This window comes from Chrysemys picta, chromosome 13 (assembly GCF_011386835.1).
Source record: "Chrysemys picta bellii isolate R12L10 chromosome 13, ASM1138683v2, whole genome shotgun sequence".
Classification (NCBI taxonomy): Eukaryota; Metazoa; Chordata; order Testudines; family Emydidae; genus Chrysemys; species Chrysemys picta.
In genome coordinates this window covers 26,467,127-26,493,601 of record NC_088803.1, presented here as the reverse complement: position 1 = coordinate 26,493,601, position 26,475 = coordinate 26,467,127, and the positions used below count along the sequence as shown (strand labels likewise).

Below are 26,475 nucleotides of genomic sequence, written 5' to 3'. Positions count from 1 at the left end.
CCCAGAGGGCTCTTGTTCAGGAAAATCTCTGGTTCAAGAAAAGGTTACAGTTACCATAAACACAGATAATACATGCATGAAAGCAGCAATGCAGCATGCAATGGTATATAAAGGATTAGTAATGCTACTTTTATCCTCTTGTGTGAGGATAGAGACCTAGAATTCCCCAGTGACAAAGCCAGAAATGAGTTTTGGAAGTAGTTACCCTCAGGAATAAAGAGGAAAAAATTGTAATCCATCACAGTTCCCAACCTTTCCTGCTTTTATTACTAGGCTTTTTGAAGTACAGCAATTGCTTTGTAAAGGAGTACCCAGGAGGAGTCCAGAAGAGATGCAGAATGTCCCCAATTACAAATCTACACAAAGATTTGGGGACAACTTCTCCTTCCAGATACATAGTCTCAAGCCCCATTGACTTCATCTAGGAGGAGAACGAACCCTTTGATAGAAACAGCATTTACAAAAAAAAAAATAGAAGAAAGAATGGAAACTACACACATTTATTACAGGAACACCTGGCATACTGGATCAGACCAACAGGCCATCAAGACAAATATCCTGCCTCTGAAAGTGACCAGACTAGATGCTTCTGAGAAAGGTACAATAAATCCATAATGAACAATTACAGAATAATCTGCTCCTAAGGCAAATTTCTTCTTACTAGAACTTGTCAGCTAGCAGTTGGCTTATACCCAGCAGCATGAGGGTTTAGCCTTCCCATATTGTATATAATTTAACTATAGATGTTCTCATCATCCATAGAAATGTCTAATTCTTTCAAAATTTCTATTAAGCTCTTGGCCTCAATATTTAGTGACAGCTAGTTCCACAGAATAATTATACAGTGTGTAAAAAGTATTTCCTTTGACAAGTTTTAAGTTTGTTGCCCTTAGTTTTTCACTATCTACTTAGAAGATAGGGTAAACATGAGTGCCTGCAATATTTTGGTTCATCAGCAAGTCCTACAGCTTTAATATTCCCATGTCCTGCAGGGTGAATTCTGTTGAGTAACCATGAGTTCCTGTGAGAAATACTCTTCTCCCACTGAGCAGACCAGAAAAGGGCCACGGGGCTGTTGGTGAGATTTTTGAACGTGCTCATTTTGTTGGCTTATACAAAGTTAGGGCAACATTGAGCATGTCTGAGAAATCCCACCCTCTGTTTTTGTAGTCAGATTGGGGGGGGCGGGGGAGGGGCTCATCAGATTCATGTTAGATCCTTGGCTGCTCTTGAATTGTTAGGTAGCATCTGTGACCAAGAATGCTTTGCTCCACTTCTGCTTGATGAGAAGGGTGTGATCATTTCTTTCAGATGAGTCAAATTGTTGCTTTTCTTGGCTATTCATGCTATCCTCTTAAGAGCATTTGCTTACATCATGCAACTGATGGGTTCTGTGTATAGCTTACTTTGAACTCCACTAGCTGACATCACCAGGTGCACAATGCTCACTGTTACTTAGGCATGACTTTTGTTACATGCTGTATATTTTGTTTGAGCTCAGTAATATTAAAATGGTTGATAATCCCACTGTTATTGCTTGCATGATCTTAAAAAATATTAGGGATGAATTACACAGCCAGTGCCAGCATCTTAGCTGGTGTCAATTGGTGGAGCTCCATTCCACCAATCTACACTAGCAAAGGGTCCATCGAATACTGGTGTCTGCAAACAGTGATGGGGCCAGACTCTCTCCCTTAGTTTCCTAGTATCTTGGGCGGTGCTGAACAAAAGAAATATTAAAACATAATATTCAAGGATATCATGCACCCATGCATTTGACAAGCACAGATTTTATATATTTTTTTTCATTCATGATATACTGCACATGCATAATGAGAGGATCACAGTATTGTGTAGAGATGCATTGTTGGACCATACCAATTTCATATTTTGTGTTGAGCAAATGCTGCAGTACATAATTATATATAATACACTACATGCAGGTCAAAAGATAAGGCTGCTTGAAAACATTAATGGAATTCATGCAGGAAAGAATAAGTAACAAGCACTCTAAGAAATTAATGCAACCTGGCTCCAGTGGAGCAGGAAAATAAAGTACCCAAAGCAGGAACAATACTACGCTGCACTTTGCATATTCTCTTTCCCTTTCCATCTTACATAATATTTCCCTAGTGTACAGAATTTAAATGGTTCTAAAGAAGTTGTGCCAGTTTTAATGGATACTTTGGAGTAGGTTTTCAGCAGGCTTACATCAAAGCACATGCTGCCTATATTCCACTGCGCAGGGCCAATATGCACTGCACATGGCTGTAGTACTGTGTTACAAACGGATTTCAGTAAACACTACTTTATTTAAGGCTCTGTGGAATTAAAATGATCAAATATTGCTACAATGAGAGGGCTACATACTAACTTGATTCACCCATGGTTTCTGCTGAAACGTCTCACGTTTCTTCTTAATTTGTCAATGAAGATTCAAGACATAAGGGGCCAAGTGTTCAAAAGGAGGCATGACTATTCACCCCCAAATCCTGCACGCACACTCGCCATCCACAAAAACTGGCATCTGTATGCACAAAAATGGGTTTATGTGCATAAACCAGTGTGTGACTAAGGGGCCATTCACAGGAGCATGTGAATTTTTGAAGGTGTCTAAGAGATGCCCTCCTCACAAAATAAGACACAGTGTTTCCAACATCAGATCCTTAGTGAATATCTTGGATGTTCCCACTAAATGACTCACCAGTACATAACTGGTGTGCCTTGGTGTATGTGTGTGTGTGTCTCTCTCTCTCTCTCACACACACACACACACCTCCGTCTCATGTACAGAGTGATATTCTGAACTCCTTGATGTATTTTTATTATAGATGCAAAATCTCATGGAGTTTAGAATATCAAAATGAAGATTTAGAATGGCCATATTACGCACAATACCAAGACAACTCTGGGGGGATGGAACATGGCAGCTGTTTAACAGCCTACAGCAACAGTTCTTGCAATTTTTATATAGGGAGTGAAGAATAATGCAGCCAACTGAAATCAAAGGGAGAGTTTTAGGTGGAAATTTGAGCCACAAAGCTGGAATTAACCACATTACACTTGCAGAAAGTACCAATAGATATTTAATAACCGTACATAGTCAGGCCTTCGATTTTTACCTCCCAGCCAAGATAGGAGTATGTGAGGGATCTCTGTTACATGTTCTCATTTAAACAAGGCCTAGACCAATGAAACAGCTGCTGAATACCATAACAAGATGAACACTGTTACTGTGCAGAGTGTTTTGGAAGTTGCCATTTATTTCTGTAAAAACACTGAATAACCTTTGCTATTCCTCGGGCATTAACCATAAAATAGATGGAACCCATGAGTGTAGGCAAACCACTCTCCATATGTCCTGTAAGCTTAAGAAGCATCAATTCTGTGAAGTTCTGAGGGCTAAGGAATACAGGGCCAAGCCTGGTCCTACTTAAGTGATTGTCAGATCTCCCACTGGCTTCATTGTGGCCAGGGTTTGGCTCATACTGAGACAGATGCTGAAATAAAGCCGAAACAATCAAAATGTGATGCGCTGAACTCCATATTAGCATAAACAGGAGCAGCTCCATGGATGTCGGTGTTCTAAAGTAGGCACTAGCTGTAGGTGGCTGTAGGACAGCAATGCTGTCAGTCTGGATATCTCAACACAGCAATAAAGGACCTGTGGCTCGCCCAGGCCAGCTGCCTTGGTTAGGGTCGCAGAGCCCAGGCTCTAGCCTGAGCCCAAATGTTTCTACACTGCAATTTTATAGCCCCACAGCCCGACCCTGAGTTAGTTGACTAGGCTCTGAGACTTGGTGCTGCAGGTTTTTGATCGCAGCATAGACCTAGCCTCTACATCTGGGGAGGGGGATTCCTTCCCCCTGCCCCATAACCCAGCTGAACTCCTCAGCACACAGCTCATGTGCTGGGCCTGTGCAAACAGAACAGGGGTTAGCCCTGGTACTATTCCAAGCACCGCCCAAGAGCGGCTAAATAACTGAATGCAATTTAGGCAAGCATTTGCCAGGGGTTCTAAAGGAGTTAGGCTTCCAATTCCCACTGACCATCACTGGCAGCAGAGTGTCCATTGTTATTATTTATTGTCTGTATTACCAGAGTGGACCAGGACGCCATTGTGCTAAGTGCTGTACAGATACAGCGCAAAACGATGGGCCCTGCCTAACCCTGGAAAGTCCCTTTGCAGCCCTCAGCCTAAATCACTATGGAATAGGATTGGACCTAACCCACTTACTTCAAAAGTTAGCTTTGGGCCCTAAAAAGTAAGCCAACAGGGTTTCAAATGGGAGGGGTGAGGGGGGAGAAAAGAGCATGGAAAGAAGAACCCAACAAAATACAATAGAAGCAGTGCCAGTTCCCCTCCTCCTCCATCCCCAGATTTGACGTGTCTGATTAGCACAAGTAACATAGACAATCTCGGGGAAAGCTTGCATAATGTGGTGCAATCTAGCACCTCCCCCAGGGTGCCCAGCTGCTGCAGAAGCAATTTCACAGCTCATCATCCATTATGAGATTAAAATATTTTTTTTTCCTCCCGTGAAGTATTAATAAATTGTGCAGGCAGCCCAGAGTCGGTGCCGTTTACACAAATGGTAGTGAATCACCTACCTAGTTATTTCTTAATGGATGGAGTCTCTGCAGTTCTCCTTATCCTGTCATTTGAGAAACCGAACGCACGAACCTGTGCACGTTGCTGTTTGTTTGCATCATCATACCCCGCATGCCACGAGGCTCATGCTGTAGCGGTAGGATGATGAGAACCATGAGTATGGGAGGGGGGAAGATGTTCTAGTGGATTCCCATGGTAATGTATAAATCCACAGTACTTACTACAGAACAACACCAAAGCATCCATGTCGATCAATACAAAAGAGGAAATGCACTTAAAAAAAAAAAAGTCCAAGTCTGTGTTCAAATCCCTTCTAGAATTCACTTACATTCCCCTGTGGGGGCAAAGTCACTGAAGCAGCACTGATACAATACAGGCTCCTTGGAACATACAGTGAAGATGTAAAGCTGTAGTCAGAGCACCACTAATGGGTCTTTGAACACCTCTGCTTTATTACAGCATCACACAAAGCAGGCATGTTTAATGTTTAAACTCCCACCAACTAATGCCTTCAGCAAATATGTATTTATCCAGTGCTTTTTGACGCGCTTGTCGCCTGGGCAGCTAGATGCTGCTTTTACACACACATACAAACACACACACACAAAATTAAAAACAAATAATATATACACTGTCCCCTTGAGCACCTCCAAACAACAGTAGCCTGAAAGTCCTTGCCAAGCCATCCGTCTTCAGATTGTCCAGAAGTTGATAGGAGGGGAAAACGAAATTAACATCATCACTAACACAATAAATCCACCTTAAATGCTGCCGTGAAGACCATCAAATTCAGGATCTGGCCCCACAGAAACAAGAAGGGGTGCTGAAGACCAGGCCCCTTTCTGCCAGTCTGGGACAGCTGAATTGTAGGAACTGACAGCTGGAACATCCTCTCTGTCTTAACTGCAGTGAGCAGGTTTGGGTGAGAGGCATTCTGCAGTAATGGGCGATTTGGGTTTCATTTGTAATCAAACACTCACTCTCCTGTTGAAGTATCAGAGGGGTAGCCGTGTTAGTCTGAATCTGTAAAAAGCAACAGAGGGTCCTGTGGCACCTTTAAGGCTAACAGAAGTATTGGAAGCATAAGCTTTCGTGGGTAAGAACCTCACTTCTTGCATCTGAAGAAGTGAGGTTCTTACCCACGAAAGCTTATGCTCCCAATACTTCTGTTAGTCTTAAAGGTGCCACAGGACCCTCTGTTGCTTTCTCCTGTTGAAGCTGTTCTACTGTGGATAAATAATTAGAAGATTCACTGGAGAATGGGGACTGGACCCTGGATCTCACACCTCTTAGGTGGCTGCCCTAACCACTGGATGACAGAGTCATTTTCTGTCTCTGTTGTCCAATGACTGTTCCACTATAGATAAATACACCTCTACCCCGATATAATGCGACCTGATATAACATGAATTCGGATATAACGCGGTGAAGCAGTGCTGGGGGGGGGGGGGGGTAGGGGGGCTGTGCACTCCGGCGGATCAAAGCAAGTTCGATATAAGGCGGTTTCACCTATAACGCAGTAAGATTTTTTGGCTCCCGAGGACAGTGTTATATCGGGGTAGAGGTGTACTTGAATACATAGTATTCATTGGCCCAGAGTGAGAGAGAGAGAGAGAGTGAGAATAAGTCTGCAGTCCAGTGGTTGGGGCACTGATGTGGGAGACCCCAGGTCCAGTCCCCTGCTCCAATCACTCCTCCATTATTTATCCACAGTGGAACAGCTTCAAAAGGAGAGACTGAGGAAGACCCACACCAGAATATCCCACAGCCCAGTAGTTAGAGCACTCACCTGAGGGGATTTGATCAGGGTCTCCCACCACGCTCCCCCTGTGGCACAGGGGAGGAATTGAACCTGGGTCTCCCATATCCCAGGTGAATACTTTAACCACTGGGATAAAAGTTATAAGGTGAGCACCACCATCGCTGCCACCTCCTCATGGGTGGTGGGTATAGGCCAGGGTATAATAGGCTTTGCCTTCCCTGGCACTGCCACTGACCCACCGCCGGACAACTGGGCTGCGGTGCCCCCCCACTTCCCCAAGACCCCCACTGCCTCCTCCACCCCACACCCAACCCTCAGAACGTCCCTGCTGCTCAGGCTGGCGGCTCGGTGTGGGGAGGGGGCGGGGTCTTCAGAGGTGGGAGGAGCTGGCGCTCGCGGAGACTGCCTGCTTGGCCCTGTGCTCGGGGGGGGGGGGGGGGGGGGGGCGGCGGCTCAGCCTGGCAAATGCTAATGACAGAGTATTCTTCAAGTTACAGACTGGAACACAATGCAATGTTATTCCCACAGAAATGTGCAGCAATGTAGCTACGGAAAAGGTATATAAAACTAAAGCAACGCTTGGTTCAGAGTTAGGAAATATAATACCAGTACCGGGGCAATTAACTGCTACAAACTTCTTTTTAAAAAACAGTATTATTTACTGTGAGAGGAACAGAGGAACTTCTGACAAGTCATTTTGAAGTGTTTTTTAGAAGACTTTTGTATTTAGCATGACATAAAATACATCACATGAATCTGAAGCTGCAAAGATAAGGAGCTAACTCCTCCATGGGACTGAATGGGAGGGTGAAGAGTGCTTCTAAACCACATTTCTACTCTATCCTGGAACCGGTAAAGTCAAAATGGCCCCCACATAACTGAAAGCAGCCTAGGAGCCACTCTCTGTTATGCCAATCTGAGCAATGTCTTAAGAACTGCTCTTCCAGCTGAGGATTGGCCAGATGACTGGGTACTGAGACTCTGCCCCAATATGCCCCAAACGTGCCCCTATGCAGAGTGGGTGGGAACAGGTAGCATAGAAGAATGAGAAGACTGATAAGGACGTTACTTCCCATGAGAGTTCAGGGGCTCAAACATTAACAAATACCAGATTTCTAAACTGAATTGGAAGAAAGGTAAATAAAAAATATTTTTCTATGACACATATATAATCCACTGTCCAGAATGGCAGCCTGGCAAGCTGTGAACCTGGGAACATATAACAACAGCTAGTAGCCTGCCACAGTTATTAGCTACAATCACATATTGTGGAAATGGACAGTCACAGGTACTATGACAGCCAAGATTTACTTACAATTCCTGAGACACTCCAGATACTCGTGGATACAGGGGGAAAGGTCAAAGCTCAATTCCTCAAGGAACAGATGAGGGTACAAGAGGATTTAAATCAAAGCCAGTATCGCCTGAGTCACCAAGTACAAGCAGAACCTGGCTGAAGCCATGAGTTAATCAGCCTGGAGTGAGATGTGTTAGCAACTGGATCCTAAGAAAACCTGCCAGACATTCAGGGGCTGAAACCTTATAAAAATGCCTCACTCATTAAGTGACTTGGGAGGCTTTTCAAATGTCTTTACAGTAACATTCTTTATTACCAGTGAAGTTAAACTGGTGTCCTTAGAGAAAATAAAGCAGCCAAAGAGGGGGAAAGGGATTGTAAGGGGAGGCAGCAAGTTACAAGTAAAAGTCGGACTAAAGAAAGTGGGATGATACAGATAGTCATGAAGTCAAAATGCTAATCCCCGTGTTAAGCCCCTGGACTTGCCCAACACACGCTATGGTTTTAGCTGACACATCTTCAAAATGTTAGGCTATTCAAGGCCTAGATGTTTCCATAAGCTTGAGCAGACGCAGTCGGAGCTGAGTGCTCATGCTGTTCATAAAACCACTCCAACCAAACTTGCCTCCTGGGATACTTACTAAACTTTACCAAAAGCATATTTATTTCTCTCCTCAGGCCCAGCCCTAAATCTGTTCGGAGTGGGACAGAGTTCTTTCCAAGTGTCAATTTCTTTGATAATTGCATTTGAGCCAAATGATTGTGTCTTTCACCAAGTTCTCCCCGACACAAAATCTTTTCCTCTTTTCTTTCATGATAGCCAAAGCAATAAAGGAAGAATATTGGTAATCAGGTGTCACTAGGGAAAAAACTGGTGGAAAAGAGGTGGTGTTACTTTTTCTTTTAACTTGTACATTTCTCCATATCCTTGATACTGAAATTATAAATAAAAAGGCAAAAAGGAGTATTATGCGGTATATTGAAATCCCACTCTTTGGCGTTCAGAAATTAAACACCATAGCATGATCTGTTTGAAGAACTCTGAAGAGCTTTCTGCATGTTACATAGCTGCTTTCTTTTTTTGATCCACAGCATCTCTATGCAAGCATGATAAATTCATTCCCTACGTTGCACTCAAATGCATGATAATTTTTTTCCTTTATATATAGTTTCTCATTTGACATTTTATGGGCCAGTTTTCCCAGAGAAAATTATTGAACTGCATTTGCAGTGTTTGCCTACTGCTTGTCACTAGTATATACCAAAACATGCATTTAATCTGAAAGCCCATGCAGATTGGCCATTTTTGCACATGGATAGATTAAATATCCCTCTCGCATGTGGAACTCCTGTTAACTGCACATACAAAATAGGCATGCAAAATATGCAGCTTTAGGGCTCAACTTTCTAACACTCATGCATTGAATACACAAGCATTCTACTGATTTTGTGATATCAGCCTTCTATGACTTTGCTGCTGAATTAGAGAAGGAGAATTTGGCTTTCCTGGTTAATATCAATTGAGTTTCTTTTCATTTTCTCAGGTGTGGCAAATCTGGAGCAAAATCCTGCTCTCGGATGCATGGGTGGGTTAGCAGGTAAGAGAAAACAGTGACATCTTCCTTCCCTTCCAGCAGCAGGACAGGATTTCAAATGCAGAGCACACAGGTCGGTGCTCAAGGGAGTAAGAGCCATCAGGTTGGGAGCATAGTCAGTCCCCTGGCTCTCACCTGCTTGCTGCAGTCAGCATCACGCATTAAAAGGGATGCACACTACTGCTTTTCAGTGCAGCAGAATGATGTGCTCCAGCGGGCCATGCCCTGCCCTGCCCTGGCAATATGGCTCAAGATCCATCACATCTGTGGCTCTTCTCTGCTGCCCACTTTGCATGTCCATGAACAGCTAGGGCAAGGCTTTGCCCATAGTGTACATGAAAGAGAGTGGCCAGTGAGCCAGACAGACAGTCTACCGGTTTCCTTACAATAGCTCTGCCAAAGCACCAGAAGCAGCCCTGAGCTCCTTTTGAACAGAAACAGGAAACAGAGTTCAAGTATGCTAGATGGCATGGTGGATGGAGACAAATGTCCACTAGGGACTACAAGAAGTGGCTCCCAACATCTCTCTCACTTGCTACCTTCAGAGCCCAAAGGTGAACAGCTGGTGCCCTATAGCAGGAGCAGCCCATAGCCTGTAAGGTACACTACAAACTAAGCCTTGGAATACAATAAGAAGTGGTAGCTCTAGGAAAAACAGTTATGCTGGAGTTTGTAACGTCCCTTGGCTGTACAAATCCCCAGAGTCTCTGCTGGCTGCCAAGATGTTCAGTGGCATGTATGTGCCCCCCTGAAATCCTACTGCAGTTGCTTTGGAGCCCCCTACTGAACTGTTCATGCAGCACCAGGGACACAGCTGCCCCACACAGACCTGTCAAGTGGAAGAGCCTTCTTATTAAATTAACTGCTGTGAATGAATGGTGGAGAGAATTGGGATGAAGGGAAATTTGTTCTACTGTGATTTCGTTTTCTTATTTTTCTGAGTGATACTGCATCCTCATTGCTGAACCACTTCCGTCTGGGAGAGCACAATGAACAATACTGCTTTCTTTTCTAGAAGAGATGTGGGTTATCAGCATTATAGCAGCGAAAGTAAATGTAAATCTGCTTTGCTCCCAATGGCAAGCCAAGAGCTTTACGTTACGCGAAAGGAAATACCTCAGCCTACATTCAATGAGCATTTACAAAATCAAGATCAACTCAGCAGAGTGTTCTTATACTTTGTATTACACAAATAACAGATGGAGAAAAGCTCCTTGTAATGGGGTCGACAGCCTGGAAGAACATACTGCACCCCATTGCCATCTTCCCAAGCAGAGCTCCAGGGTGAAATGTTCGAACTTTAGCAGCCACATTTGGATCTGTTTTGTTTATAAGTCATCTGGAGTTCTTTAAATAAATTTGTTAAATTGTCTTCCAGAGATGAATGGCTTCTCCCCCCACCGCTTAATAAACTTTCAGGGATATCTTTATTGTTATGTCTAATTTTAGAGAAAACTAACATTTCCTGAGATTCAATTTCTCTCATAATTGTTGGAAGGAAACTAAATTGTCTGCTGTAAACATTCACTGTATTGTGTCAAAAGAATCTTTATTACAGTCCATTGGGAATACTAATAAAATTCCCAATCCAAGCCCTCGCTTGCCTTTTTTTCAGTTAGCTCTTTTCTCTTATGTGTTCATTAATGTCAGTTCAAACAGTCTGCAGCCTAGATATGAGAACTTAAAATATATTATTTAACAATCAAAGATAGAATAAAGACTTGTGCACAGTAAGATTCGTTTTTGCTTTTTCCTTTGCTGCCTTCTATTACAGAAAGTGAGAATAGCTATTCCATTTGTCTGTGTGCGTGCTTAGAGTTGATGAAAAAAATCTCATTAGTTTAGTCTGACATATACTCAATACAGTCTATGTACATATTTTTTTTCATTTTATTCTACAGCTGCAAAATGATACTAAATTTCATCAGATTGGAACAAAAACTATGGTCTTGGAACATTTCCCTTTAAGGGTCTTATATTTATTCAAAATTCATGAATCATTTTCCAGTAATACAACTATAATTATTCTTAAAGTGTTATGTTTGAAGGTTTAATATGAAATACTTGCAAAAAGCTCTTTTTCACTTTGATAGTTTATAATCTTCATGGTAATCAGATCAGTTAGCTCCTTCACACAGCAGCCAGGAAAATACAATTTAATATGAATCTCATACTCTTCACTCATGTTTTAATTAAAGTAATAAAAGCCAAGTCATATTTTGCCCTTTACAATGTACACAGACATACAGACCTAAGTTACATAGGACCAGCTCAGACATTTTTGATTACTGCTGACGGATTTCTTTGTTTATGATTAATCCAACACAAAATTTTTCAAAGACTCCCAATCATGAAAAGAGGTGCCATTGATTAACAAGGCCATACACTTCATTGGGGATAGCTCAAGTGCACCCCCTGGCCACACTGGATATCTAGGCAATACAGCAATGCATCCTGCAGCGACAATGGACCAAATTCAGGCCTGATGTGAGTGGGCTCAGCTGCCATTTACTTCAAATGGAGTAGCATTCACTTACACCAAAGCTGGATGTGGTTCTACACATCCCAGCTCTTCATCTCGATTCCAAAGGCCAACCTGCATCTGAATATGGAAGATTAGGGCAGCCTCCACTTACTGTCAGTTTTTGCTCACATCTTCTTTAACATTAATAAGTAATATAATGCCATACCATAGGTGGACATGGTGATTGCATAGCGAGTGAAGAGACCACATCATACGGCTCCATTTGCCACCAACACTCACTACCCAGCACAGGGATTACGACCATGAGTAATCCTATTGACTTCAGCAAGATTACTCAGGAGAATAAAGAACATGCTTAGCAGCAAGTATTTGCAGGATTAATGAGATGAGCACTGCAGAATAAATGAAAGGTAGATTTGGACACACTCTTCATGCAGCTTCTAGTAGAAGTTACAGAAGTCAGGTCTCATCAATGCTCAACACAATCACCACAAGGGAACACAGTGATGCCTGTGCAACTGCACTGAAGCTGCTATCTGCCATAACACATGCAATAGTAAATCTTCAATCAGCTTCTCTAACGGTGAACGGTGCGGGATCCGTCATCCCTGGCAGAGAAACAAGAAGAGCTCTCACTGAAGGCCAGAGCATGAGAACATTCCTGTTGTTCCCTTTCTCCTCAACCTAGCCCTTTTAGAGGTCAACCCTGATCTCACTGAGTTAAATGGAAGCAGGACCAGGCCCTTTGCAGTAATCAGAAAGAAGATTTTCAGGCTTAGGCAGTTAATAGGGCTTCTACACGCTGGGAAAATAATGAAGAACCCATAGCAATGGGTGAGCTGAGGCCTGAGCCAAAGCCTATTAAGTGAAGAAGATTCTTTCTACAGATTTCAATGGGCTTTGGATCAGGCCCTTTGGTGAGCTGGAGTGGAGTCTGAATCCACACATGAAGTGGAAAGTTGTCATGGAACATAAATGTTGAAGGCAGGTTTGGATTGTGGAGTCTCCTTCCTGTTTGCACAGGCCTCCATCCAAATACTGAAGTGGAAAATAATGCCTTCCTGCTTGAAGTAACTGGCTCCCAAGTAACCTTCTGACAGTTAATCACCCTGTTATGACGGAAGGCCCAAACACAAGCTTGATCCTGGTGTTCAGATATGAGAAGTAATCAATCAATTTGAAAGGAAACGTCACTCAGCTGCTCAGTCATTTTTGGATTCTCACACTGCCTATGATGCAAAAGAAGAAAAAAAAAAACCACCACCCTCCCATCTAAGGATCCCATCTCCTACAAACACACACAACTCACAACAGGCCAAAGTAGAAAATCTTACTTGTCACAAATAATGTGATAACACAGTAATCAGTGCTCGGAATCAATCATTAATATGTAAAGTCCTGACTTCCAGTCAAACTTTATCGTAGTGGGTAGTTGTGGAGACAAGGAGTGAAGAATTAACATAGTGGAAGAATTTGGAAAATCTGAAGACAGAAATAGATCATGCATAAAAGTTATTGAATTGTCTTTGTCTGAAGTGACAGTTACTGTTAAAGAAAAATACAGCACGGTCTGGGAAGCAGCAATAGCTGACTGTAGAGGTGCAGTAAGTGGGCTTAAAAGCAGAGAAAAGTCCTTTACGTATTATAAATATTACACCTATGTTTCTAAGGTAATCTGCTTCCTTGGAGGGTGCATTTTCCCAAGGCTTACTGAACTTTTCCTGATTTCAGTCCAGCACATCCCCTGTATCCTATTGACCACCAAATATTTCAGCTGTGCCGGAGGGGCATGCAGTGGTCTCAAAGTTTTCAGAACTACTAGAGATGCTCTATGTTATGGGAGACCATTGGTGAGTTGATCTTCACTGATTCAGCTTTATTGTATGTTATCTTCATCAGTCTTTGGAGTTTCTAGATCATCAGCACTGCAGGACAGACACACATTCTAGCTCTGATCCATGCTAGGAGTTCTTCAACACCAAAAGATCCCTAATTAGAGATTTTTGGCAAGTTCGGGGGGGGGGGAACCTACTCTTTTGAGCAAGGGAGTTTCTTGGGGGGGGAGGGATAGATAGATAGATAGATAGATAGATAGATAGATAGATACTGCTGTGGTCTTGGTCAGATCTCAAATTCAAGGTCATTAACAGTTTGTGGCTGTTATTTACTTTCAAGTACCCAGGGTTTCACTCTTCCTGTTGTAGTTGTTCCTGATCCAGCTGGTGTCATATGGGGACCTAGGTTGATTGGTGAAATGTATGTGTCCACCTGTCCACAGATGAAATTCAGCCACAATATATTGCTCTTCACAGCCTTCTGTCCCTACAAGGCACTCTGTACCATCTGACTTCTTCTCAGATACCTACAATTGTATTTGATGCTATTTTTCCCCAGAGTAACTGCAGTAGAAACAGAGACTATTCCTTTTGGCTCCAGGAGCTGTTCAGTTACATTATCTTTTCATCCTGTGAGGTGTTTTGGCTGTTCTTTCAAACACAGCCCTATTGTTAACAATGCAGGAGTTCTTTGAGACCTAGAGGTTGAAGACGATGTTTATTCTATTGTAATACCAAGGTAATTTTTTCCCCATTTAAACAATATAGCCAATCTTACACCCAGATATGGATGCTTCTACTTCCAAAACCTTCATTACTTTCAGGCTAACCTACCGTAATTCCTTCCAGACTGTACCCTCAAAAACATTTAATTGGCAGATAGAAGCTCATACAAAATTCAGGAGCTTAGATCTTCATTTGTTCTTGCATTCATTTCAATATTACTCCTGTTTGGAAGGATCTACATTAACTGCTTATTCCAATAACCTCAATATAACATTATGTTGCTAATTTTTAAAATACGGTACATAGTATTGTTGCTGCATAACCTGCTGAGGAGGGCATTTCATATATACTGGTGTGTCCCCTGTAGTCTGCTGATAAAGCTCCTCTGTTTTTGATCCTCCAACACAGCATATAAAATTATACAGTAGTATCTGAAAAATAGCATATGAACAGTGAAGAGTGTACCTTTAGTGCACGCACACAAGTGGGCAGAGGTAAGGCTCCCTGTTCAACCTTTACTTTTGCATTTCTTGACTTCTGCTTGATATTGTATTTATTAACCATGTAATTAACTTTGTGTTAACATTTTGTTAGTCATGGAATTCTAAATGTATTCCCCCCCACACACACACATCTAAATGAAATTAAATTTTCACTCTTTCAATTAGAAACTTTGCATATTAGTTCTTTTTATTATAACAATAATGGTTGACAATTTTATTGTCATGACTTTTATTTGTAAGATGCATTATAGCCAAATTGTTCGCCATGAACCTCATAAATACAAAACCTGTGAAGGGTAAAAGCAAAGGAGAACAGGTCACTCATCTCATTCATGCATTTCAATGAAGCAAGACAGTAAAGCCAAGGAAACTCATAGAATATTGGCTTATGTTTAGAATCACCAAGAAATCAACAAGCCAGTAGGACAAACTGCCTACTCTTCAAAGCCTACTATGATAACATCAGTGGGTTTATTTTTACCAATCTGGCTGATGTTCCTCTGACACATGTCTTCCTTAAGTAGCCAAGATCAATGGACTACAAAGAGTATGAAAGACTGCCTCTTCCCCTGGAAGTTTAAACAAACTCGGGTCCCTGAGACTCATTAAATGGCACAAGAGGCTGAAAATTCACCAGGAGCCTTGAATGGAAATCATGCCAAGAAGCCTTCTCATAGCATCATGGACCATTTTGCTTTTCCTGTATTTATCTACTGTTCACTCTTTAGTAGAGCAAGATTCAAAATAAGGGTCACCTCTAGCTGTCACCCATACATGGAGAAAGTCTCTTGGTTTCTTACAACAATGCTATCAAATGAGCAGTGTCATCTATAGACAGCCTAACACTGAAAGAGCTGGAGGAAACCCCTGCTGTGAGTCAGCACTGAAGTCTTGGCAAGGATACCGAATTCACCTTACTTGCACCTAGTAACACCTACGAATCAGCAGTAAATGGACTGTTAGTATTTACTGGGTGCAGTGAAGTTGTAGCCGTGTCAGTCATGGTCCAAGAAAAGGTATTACCTCACTCACCTTGTCTCTCTGGTATTTATTGGGGACATACATGTGTCCTGGCACACATATAAGGATTTGAATCTGTATGTGTGTGTCTGGCCCTGACATTTAGTCATGTTTGGAAACAGAAGGATATTTAAAATAGCCCAAGGATCTGTGACAATAAGGAAGGAGGGTAAGAGCGCAGCACTGGAGCTTTAGCCACAGGAGTTGGGAAGTCTCTGCTGCTTGCAGATGGCCTGGACTGGCATAGCCATTCCCATCTCATTGTCTAGCTGTGGCATTGCTATGTATATTTGGCTGCTCAGCAGACCTGCTCCCACATGGAATAAAACCCATATATTGATGGTATTTCTCCTTTTATTGTTAAATGTATCATCCTTTCCCCTTCCCTCTAATGAGCGTAGGACTGCACCACCCCAAAAGCAATCCATGGTCAAATATTTCTCTGACAGTTTCTCTCTTTCGGTGACAATGGAGTATCCCGAACCCTAGCCCACCAGACTAAACATTGCTACAGCTCTGCTCCTCCTTCAGCACATGTTGGCTCAGAATTTCTTCCCCTCCCCTTCCCAGAAGCTACCCAGGACCAGTGCCCATGTAGTAATGCTCAGAGCATCCAAGGCTGATGTCATGTTAACAGGAGTGATAGCCAATGCCCTCTCCCCTTCTACCCACCATTACCCTCTAGTCCAGGGGTTGGCAACCATTCAGAAGTGGTGTGCCGAGTCTTCATTTATTCACTTTAATTTCAGGTTGTGTGTGCCAGTCATACATTTTAACTTTTTTAGAAGGTCTCTTTCTATAAGTCTATAATAGATAACTAAACTATTGTTGTATGTAAAGTAAATAAGGTTTTTAAAATGTTTAAAATGTTTAAGAAGCTTCATTTAAAATTAAATTAAAATGCAGAACCCCCGGACCGGTGGCCAGGACCCAGGCAGTGTGAGTGCCACTGAAAATCAGCTCGCGTGCTGCCTTCGGCACGCGTGCCATAAGTTGTCTACCCCTGCTCTAGTCTCTGCATACATGACTCTCTCCTCCCACACACTCACAGAGTCGAAGTAACAGCTAATCCATTCCCTGCCTCTGATTGCTTATCTGCAGTCACTGTTCCAGTCCTATCCATGACAGGGCAGTCTGTTTAACTAACCAATCAGCCCATTTCCAGTGTTCTTAGGCTAAAGAACAATGTTCACCCAAATGCTTCTCAAATGCCCTTGACTTTCAGGTTCTGAAAGGGAGCAGTGATAACCACACTACCCCTGGTGCTGGCTGTTCGTACAGATCCCTAACTTTGACACACACCATGCACCCCAAGCACTGGAAGCAACGCTGAACAACTAATCAGTGCAGGTAAGAGAGGCAGGGCAGCACTTATGGCCAAAGAAACTGTCTGGGGGACAGCTGCCGGATGGGAAGGCCAAACAATCACACTGCAGAAGAACAGCCTTGCCAGAGGAGTGGCTGTGTAACAGCAGGTCCTTGGCAAACCGTGGCAATGGGGAACAACTCTGATCTCAAAGGGAAGCATTCTGCAGACCCAGTGACATGTTGGCTGTGGCTGGCCTGGGCAGTAGGGCAGCAAACTACAGGTGCATAAATCTGGGCCCAGTTTCTGCTATGTACAGAAAGGAAAAGAGAAAGAGGACAAAGAGCAAGGAAGAAACAATGGTCTGTGGAGGTGAAGGAGAGTTCTGTAAAGGGGAAGCAGGCTCAGAGTTTCACTCTTCCTCTTGTTCTCTCTTTTCTCCTCCTCCTATCACTTTCCCCTTCTTTCTCACCCTCCATCATTTCTCATTATAATGAACGGAGACTCCTCCCCATTCTTCATTTGGCATGAGTCAGTCACAGGTGTAGTTCATCAAGTAAGCCCTCCTGATTGAAGCGCCTCTCTGTTCCCTTGTGCTGCCTGGCCCCTTGTTTGACAAGCTTCCTATTTGGGGGGAGGGAGTATGTGTGTGGGTGTAACTGTATTCCTTCCTCTTCATTAGGAACACACATGTGGAATCACTCCTGGGTTTCCTCCTGTTGTGCTCCTTTACCTTTTCTCTCCCAGTGTTACTGCCATGCTATGATGCTGGTGGCAGTTCTGAATGAGTTCAGGGTCTGTGTTGTTGGCTGATTCATGCTGCCGACACCATGCTGCAGTGCGGACTATTGGGGCGAGACCTGTCGCATAGACCCTGCTAGCATCAACTAACCGGTACTTAGTTTGCAATAGCAGGGTCTATACAAGCCCGAAGTCTCTCGTGTGGAGTGGGCTCACTGTATATATCTGCCCACAGTCCAGTTTTACTTTATATATGACTCTTTTGTTGACATTCTGTTACACTTCAGTTGAGAATGGATCTTTAGGGGGAGGGAGGGCTATTATCACAAAGTTTTACAGCACATTTTATAACCTCGGGTTGCCAAAGCTATCTTCGTCTAGTCTGTAATACCAGCAATATATGAGGAAGTTCCTGGTATTCTCACTAGTCTCTAATTATGCTATTATTTACTTTTACATTATTGCTTGTTTACCAAACTCAGTTTTACTGTAATGGCCAAATCTTCATAACTAGCAAAATTATTGTTATGTTAAAATGAGTGTTCCAAATGTTATTTATTATTTGATAAAAGCTGCATACCCCTGAATGAGGGCATTAAATGGCAAGAACACTGCTTCAAATTCCCATTTTAAATAAGTCACCACGACAGCTGTGCCTTTATAAAACACATTACAGCGGCACTCAGACCCATATGGCTCAGGGATATATACAAATTATATAGTTTCTGTCATTCAATCAAATAAGAGGGACGTTTTGACCCCAGAAATGAGTCAAATACAAGTTGTAATTCAACACCCAACAGAGGCCATGATGGTAATGCGTCTTGACATCTGATCAAACAACCCTGACCATTTGTCCCCCAAGATCAGTGAGATACTGTATCTGTTATGACTAATACAGACCAAAGTTTAAAGATTATGAAAATAGATACAGTAGAGGGATGTTGATTTATACACACACACATATATAGACACATCCCAATTTTATTTATATGCATGTGCACACGCGCGCACACACACACACACACACTATATCTATCTAGCTATGTCTATGTATATGCTTGATTCTATTCTCACCTATGCCAGGTCTCCATTAGTGTAACTCCACTGAATTTATTTAATCCAGATGTACACTAAGTGAGATGAAATTCTGGCCTTTATTTTATATACATCTTACCATCTCCAGTAGGATGCTCGAAGAGCCCCTTTCCATTGATCTACATTGTAGCACAGTGTATCTCTCTACAAATTAGACTGTGCTGCTCTGACTAACATGCATAAGGTGGGAGAAACAGCATAAGTGGGTAGGCCAAGGTCTGATTCTATTCGCAGTTCTGCCACTGCTTCACTACAGGTGATCTCTGGCAAGTTATTCTCTGTGCCTGTTTACTCATCTATTATACGGAGGCAATAACACCTACTTAAAGGGTACTGTGAGCTTTAGTTAGTTAATGTTTGTAAAGCGCTTTTAAATTTTCACTGTAAGTGGAAAAGACCATTAATACCAAACAAACCAACCTTATACTCATATCAAACTGCATTCCAAATGTCTTAACCTTTGCCCTCACAAGCATTCACATTGCTAGACTAGTCTCTCCATTCATTTTTTAAGCATAGTCCCACTTCTGTCTTATTTTGCACAGTACACTGGGTGATTGGTAACCTGTACATTCCTCAGGATTTTACATTATTTAGCTGCTCCTCTTTGTTTCAAAAAAAGGAAACTGACAAGGGTGAAGAATGACACCCTGCCAACTTTATCAGACACAATAGATACTTCACTCATCTCAGGGGGTCAAATGTCCATGGTCGTTTGATCAGATGTCAAGTGGCATTAATACCATGGCCCCTGTTGGGGGTTGAATTACATTTCGCATTTGACTCATTTCTGGGGTCATATGTCCCTCTTGTTTGATTGAACGACAGGAATTATTCTCATGGAGCAGTTTCTGCCACTGTGGCTAAGGGTCTGTCAGCATTTCCATTATGCTATAGGCCTCCATGTTCATGGGTTTAGTTCTCCACTGAGACAGCCTCTTTCTGGCATGAAAACATGACATATAATGAATAGCCTGGGAGCAAATCTTTCAAACATAAGATTCAGGGAAACAGTGGATCGGTTAGCTTTAAGATGTACATTGCTTTTGTGTATATAAAATAGCAGCTCTGGAACATGCTACTGCTCACAAGGAAAGAAGTGTACACACAGTTAGAATAGGGAATTGGGTTCTGAGCCTCGCTTTACCGCTGTGAGACCTTAGAAAAGTACTCAGGACACAATTCTGCAAGGTGCTGAGTCACGGGAGCTGAAGATGTGCAACCCCTTACAGGGGCTGCTTATCACAGGATCAGGCCTCTTAATCTCTCTGTGTCAGTGTCCCCATTTGTCTCAATATCCCCAACTGTATCTACCTGATGGGAAAGGAAGAGGTTGAGAGGCTTAATTAATTGTTGGTAAAGCACTTTGAAATTCCTGAATAGAAAGTGCTAAAAGAGAGCAAAGTTTTATCATCATCAGATTGCAGTTATAAACACTACACATGGAGGCCATTTAAATCCAAAAGGCTAAAAGCCATTACATTCAACAGAAAAATGATCGAATCGTAAATCTAATCCCCAGTTAGTATTTTGGAACAAAAGTGCAGGAAAGGACAACACGGCATTTTAAAAATCAGCTGCAGCATGTAAGCAAAAAAGAGAGTTAGTTCTTTATTATAGACGTATAGGGCCAGATTCTCCACTGCATCACAGTAGCCTAATCTTGGACTGGAGTAACTCCATTGATTTCAATGGGTTTCACAAAGTGACCCCAGCATAAAACTGGTGTAACACTTCCAAAATCTAGCCCATATTTTTAAGCAAAGTCTTCCTGCCCAAAATTAGCTCTTATATAAAACAGATAATCCATTAACTTTAACTTAGAATTTCTCAGGTGTCACTGATCAATTTGATCCGAACGATATACTCTGACCATCACTGACGTGCAGTCACTTCTGGGGTAAAACGCAGCACCTACTGTAAGAACATAAGAGCTTCCGTACGGATTATGGTCCATCTTGCCCAGTAGAATGTCTCCGACTGTGGCTCATACCAGAGCTTCAGGGGGAGTGTACAGAACAGGGCAATTATGGAATGATCCACTCACCTTCCACTCCTGGCATCCAGCAGTCAGAGGTTTGGCGTCGCATCCCTGAGCATCTTGGCTAATAGCCATTGGTGGACATATCCTTCATTAACTTATCTGGTCTTTTTTGAACCCAGTTATACTTTTGACCATCACAAATTCCCATGGCAATGAGTTCCACAGATTAGTTGCATGTTATGGGAAAAGATATATTTTTTTATTTATATTAAACCTGCTGCCTAGTAACTTCATTGGGTGATCCCTGGTTCTTGTGTTTTGGTTGTTATTCACTTTCTCCACACCATCATGATTTTATAGACGTCTATCATATCCCCCGTGAGTCGTCTCTTTTCTAAGCTGAACAGCCCTGATCTTTTTAGTCACTCCTCATATGGAAGCCGTACCTAACAGTACACAGTGGCACTATGTAAAAGTTCAGGACAGGAAATGAAGAAAAAAACAGATCCATTGGTTATAATGTAATGGATGCTACAATTAATAACTATGGTTTCTATTTATCCCCAAGGAACATGGGTTCTGAATGGTGTTCCCATGCATGCTATAAAGCTGTACCTGTGGTGGTGGCTTACCTGCCTCTCAAATGAGATTCTGGAGCTGTGCTCCTGAATGTAATGTGTTTGGCAAACACTAAATAACGTCTGGAGCGCTCCCTGTAATAGAACCCTTGTATTGTTAGTAATGAAGTCATGGCCAGTGTAATAAAACGCCCTTAGGTAAACAAGCAATCATGAGAAAGTAAACAATGGCAGGGCTAGCGACTAATGAGGGTGGAAGCTGGGAATACCGAATGACTGCTGCCATTACACACCAGGTAAAGCTCCTTTTGGCAACTTTGGAATGTGCTATGAAACCTCATGGTAACATTGGGATGCTTTCAGGGCCTGGACAGAATTTCTCTCACTCCTTCCGTCTTGCTTCTATCCCTGCTCTCTTCTCCCCCCCGGCAAGGGTTAGTAATGGGCTCAGGAAAAGGGCAGTGAGGAGAGACTCAGCGCTTTGACTACATGAGCACCCCACCACTGGGCATGTTTGGAGGCTTAACACCAGCATTGGCAGGATAATGTCCGTACCAGTAACCTGATACTTTGCATTGTGCTCTTCACGCCTTCCTTCTTCCAGGTCCACTACTCTTCCCTGTCAGTCAGTCCAAAGGCATGGTACTAGAAGGTGTCTGCTAACATGCCCCAGAAGTCTGGTGTAGAGGAGACACCCCATACTTTTGATATGTGTTAAGCAGCCAAGTTGAAGCCTTGTAAGGCAAGTAGGACCTTGTCTAGACTAGGATTTAAAGGCATGTCATTGGATGAAGTTACCTAGCTTCATCTACCAATGCACCTTTAAAGGCCAATCAAGACAAACCTTTTGCCTCCTCCCAACTTTTCTCACATTGCGCCCCCACCCCAGCTCCAAACAAACTTCCTCCCACTTCCCATATAGCAAATGCCCCCACTCTCCTCCCAAAGCCTTGCCTTCTCTTTAGACTGACCTCACACTTGGTAGGGCAATGCCCATCCTTTCATGTATTTATACCTGCTCCTGTATTTTCCACTTCATGCATCTGATGAAGTGGGTTATAGCCCACGAAAGCTTATCCCAAATAAATTTGTTAGTCTCCATGGTGCCACAAGGCCTCCTCATTGTTTTTGCTGATACAGACTAACACGGTTACCACTCTGAAACCTGCTACCCGTGCATGTCCACTTCACAAATTACTTGTGAAGTCTTCACATCTTGCTGTCTGTCTGAAAGGTGCCTCCCCACCTCCCATGACGCCTCTCTTGGTTTTACCCCTGGCCCCCTTTGTCTCTTGGCTTCCTCCTGTCCCCTCTAGTCTCTCCCACTCCTTTCTCCTGTTGCCTCTTCCCATACATGCCCTCCTCTGTTACCCCACCTATATCCCTCCCAGCCGTCTCTACTCCTGTATGCCACAGTGCGAGAGAACAGAGGAGCCCAGGAGGAACAAGCATTGTGCCATAGAGCAAGGGTGGGCTTTGCAGACAGGGGGAATGTGCTTCTCTCTATGGCAGAGGTAGGCAACCTATGGCACGGGTGCCAAAGGCGCCACGCGCGCTGATTTTCAGTGGCACTCACACTGCCCGGGTCCTGGCCACCGGTCCGGGGGGCTCTGCATTTTAGTTTAATTTTAAATGAAGCTTCTTAAACATTTTTTAAACCTTATTTACTTTACATACAACCATAGTTTAGTTATATATTATAGACTTATAGAAAGAGACCTTCTAAAAACATTAAAATGTATTACTGGCACGCAAAACCTTAAATTAGAGTGAATAAATGAAGACTCGGCACACCACTTCTGAAAGGTTGCCGACCCCTGCTCTAGAGGCATCAGAATGGGAGCCCAAAACCATTCTGCAGATTAATTCAGGAAGACACTAAATGTGCTCTCCTCCTTCCCATGCAGATTGACTGGGAAAATGTCAATTTATAGGGCTACAATAAAAAAGAGCAAAGAAAAGCGGCAATAACTGGAAAGCAAATAAGAACCACAAAGCTGTCCCAGCAGGTGTGCCAGGGAGGGCAGCTGACAGGGGTCCTGCTAGCAAAGACAGGAGCAAAGGACACCACTAGCCCTGAGCTTTCTCGCAGCTCAGCTAACAAGCTGGAGGGCCCCAGAGAGAGAAAAATATTCTCCCCAGCAGGAAAGAAAAGGTGGAAAAGGCAGTTGAGCTATCATGCAAGTCAGGCTACGAGGCCCCAGACTGGATTGACAGAATGCCATACAGAACGCTAACAGACACATACAGCGCTGCACACAGGAACTGTTCAGTACCCCTCTGCCTCCTTAACCATGCTGCCACTGACTTCCCTTCCTGGATGGCAGCAGGTCCCTTCATGCTGGTCTCTCCAAACCAAACCCCATCATGCTGGCTCCACCGATGTCCTCCCTCATATCTACCATGCTCCCCTCCTCAGCATTGAAAGGGCTTGGAAAGATACCTCACCCTTCACAAACTGCCTCTCCTGTAGCCAGCCAGTAGCCTGAGTGGTGGAGCTTAAATCTCTGCTTTGCTTTTCCTTTGAGACATGGAAAATTCAGCCTCCCTGCCCTTCCCCCAGGGGGGGTCTCTCTTTTACAACAGACTGACACATAAGAAATCACCTTTTGGTTTTTGCTGATATGGTGTTGGTGGGGGGGAGAGGGCTGTGTGTTTTGGAAATTTTAGTGTTACCCTTAGCTGATCCTATGCCCATCCACAGTTAATTCCTCCCTTCTTATTTTTTTAAAATTTATTTTGTGTTTTAAAACATGGTTTGAATTTCCATCTGAATTAATTATTTACTAGATTTAAGGGTTTACATTTTTTTTTTAACCTTCTCCTATTTTAAATCTGCACACTGATTCCCAAGTGCATGACAATGTGCCTTTCCTTATTAGAAAGTCATCTCCTCTGTCTAGGAGGAATTTACTCATCATCTCTTAGCAGTGCTTCTTATTCTGGTTTCCCTCAGGTTACCCACATAATAAGGAAGCAAGATATCACAAGGTCTGAGAGATAAATGTTATCACTTTACAATAGGAAATACAAATGGTTCCTTTTGGCTGCAGTTCAGGTCCCAGTACAGTCCATTCTCCCACACTATATTACTGATTTCATATTCAAAGTGGCCAGGTGAGTCATGCTGTGCATTGGACTGGGAACTTCTGACCTTTCTTGATGAGTATGTAAAGTTATTGCTCCTTGAGTTTTTTCTAACACAAGGACTCCCAGCCCTTCTTATGATTCATACTCCGTTAATACACTTTGGTCTCCATCCCGAAAGATGCTAAACACCTGCAATCCCAGTGGCTTCAGTTCAGACATTTGAGAATCATTTGTTCTTTTGCATCTGATCCTGATAAGCAACAGACAGTTCCCTGGCTGTTTCAGCCCCACTATCCAAGCGTGGTGGGTGCACTGCGCTTTGCTGGGGCCCTTTTACAATTCCTGGACAAGTCAAATGAGAACAAGCACCGATTAGCAAAAGGGGCATCCCCTTCCTGTCCTGCCAGGCACAAGCTGCATGGTACTCTCAGAAATGTGTCACCTATCAAGAACTGCCACTGGGCTCCCAGCTTTGTTGCATTGGGGCCAGAATGCTCAGCGCCTTGTGGGTTCAAGCTCTTTGAGATCAGACAACACAGGAAAATCCTAGCTCGTCAGCAGCACTATCCAGTTCCCAACGAAAGAAGAGTTAATTCAAGCTCAGCTTCCCCCTTTCCTTGCCCAGGTGCTCAGGAAATGGGTGCTTGGAAATCTGAGGTGGGAAACTGTCTTTGGGGAGGTCAGACTGCACACCCAGGGCTTAGCAGACAGGGTGAACCCTAGGTTGCGGGTTTTGGTCACTTGTTAGGTTTATCTGGTGTATTTATTTTATTGTGACCTTGTTCTCAAAACACAAGGCACTGCTCTTGCTGTGTATTTGTTTCCACTGAGTCATTTTAACACCTGATGATTGCAACATACAAGCCTTTTCCACCCTCAGAAATGTCTTGAGCAAGCAGCCCCTCTCCTTTGGAGCTGGTGCAACAGAACCATTCGATGCCGTCTCTGAAAGCCTATGGCAGAGTGTCTCTCTCTCTCTCTCTGCATGGATCTGAGAAGCTCATGTACGCTACTTCTCAAGAAGGCAAACAATTTTTCTTCTTGTCTTCAGTTTAACATTTGTTTTACATCGTTTTCAATATCTGATCTAGATGTGAACAAATGATTCACTAGCCTCAAAATTTATAGCCTTGATGAGGTACGTGAGAAGCCTGAACAACAGGAATATACTGTAACCTTGTCCCAGACAGCAGATAATCAGCTTCCAGGGAACTAGGAAGCTGGTAATATTTGGTGCCTGGATAGAAATCCTCACACGGACTTCTTATGAAATCTGTGATGCAATAACTTAACACAACTTTACTTGGCATAGTTTACAATGGACACTGCTATGGGAGCTAAGCCTACAAATAGATACACTTTAACCTGCATCCCATTTTAAAGCCCTTACCTTACATTTCAGAAATACTCATGACAGACTTGTATTTTTGCTCAACGGGTAGCAGGACCTGATGAGACACGCCAACGCAGCATCGGGCACCTCTCCAACTGGGAGGCACTGACGCGCTGTCCCATGGGACCATATCATTAAGGTCTGACTCCCAGGTCGAGTAGACGTATATGCGCTAGTGCTCATTGAGCTAGCGTGCTAAAAATAGCTGTGTGGCCATGGTGGCACGGGGAGTGGCTCAGGCCAGCTGCCCAAGGACAATCCTGTCTGATATCCTAGGTATGTATCTGGGCAGCTGGCCTGGCCAACATGGCCACATTGCTGTTTTTAGTACTCTAGCTTTTTTGTTACGCTCATGACGGCTCATTGGCACCGGCTGTGTGGCATGGATGGAAATGAAAGCAGAATTTGTTTCTCTGGGTTGAACTTTCCAAAGCAGCCAAATGACTTAGG

At 43.2% G+C, this 26,475-nt stretch overlaps 1 protein-coding gene across 6 annotated transcripts in view; it reads right to left on the bottom strand.

The window, feature by feature from the left end:
• The window catches only part of TOX2 (TOX high mobility group box family member 2), a 258,535-nt gene that overhangs the window by 133,181 nt on the left and 98,879 nt on the right, over window positions 1–26,475 (bottom strand). The gene's annotated exons all lie outside the window — the stretch shown is intronic.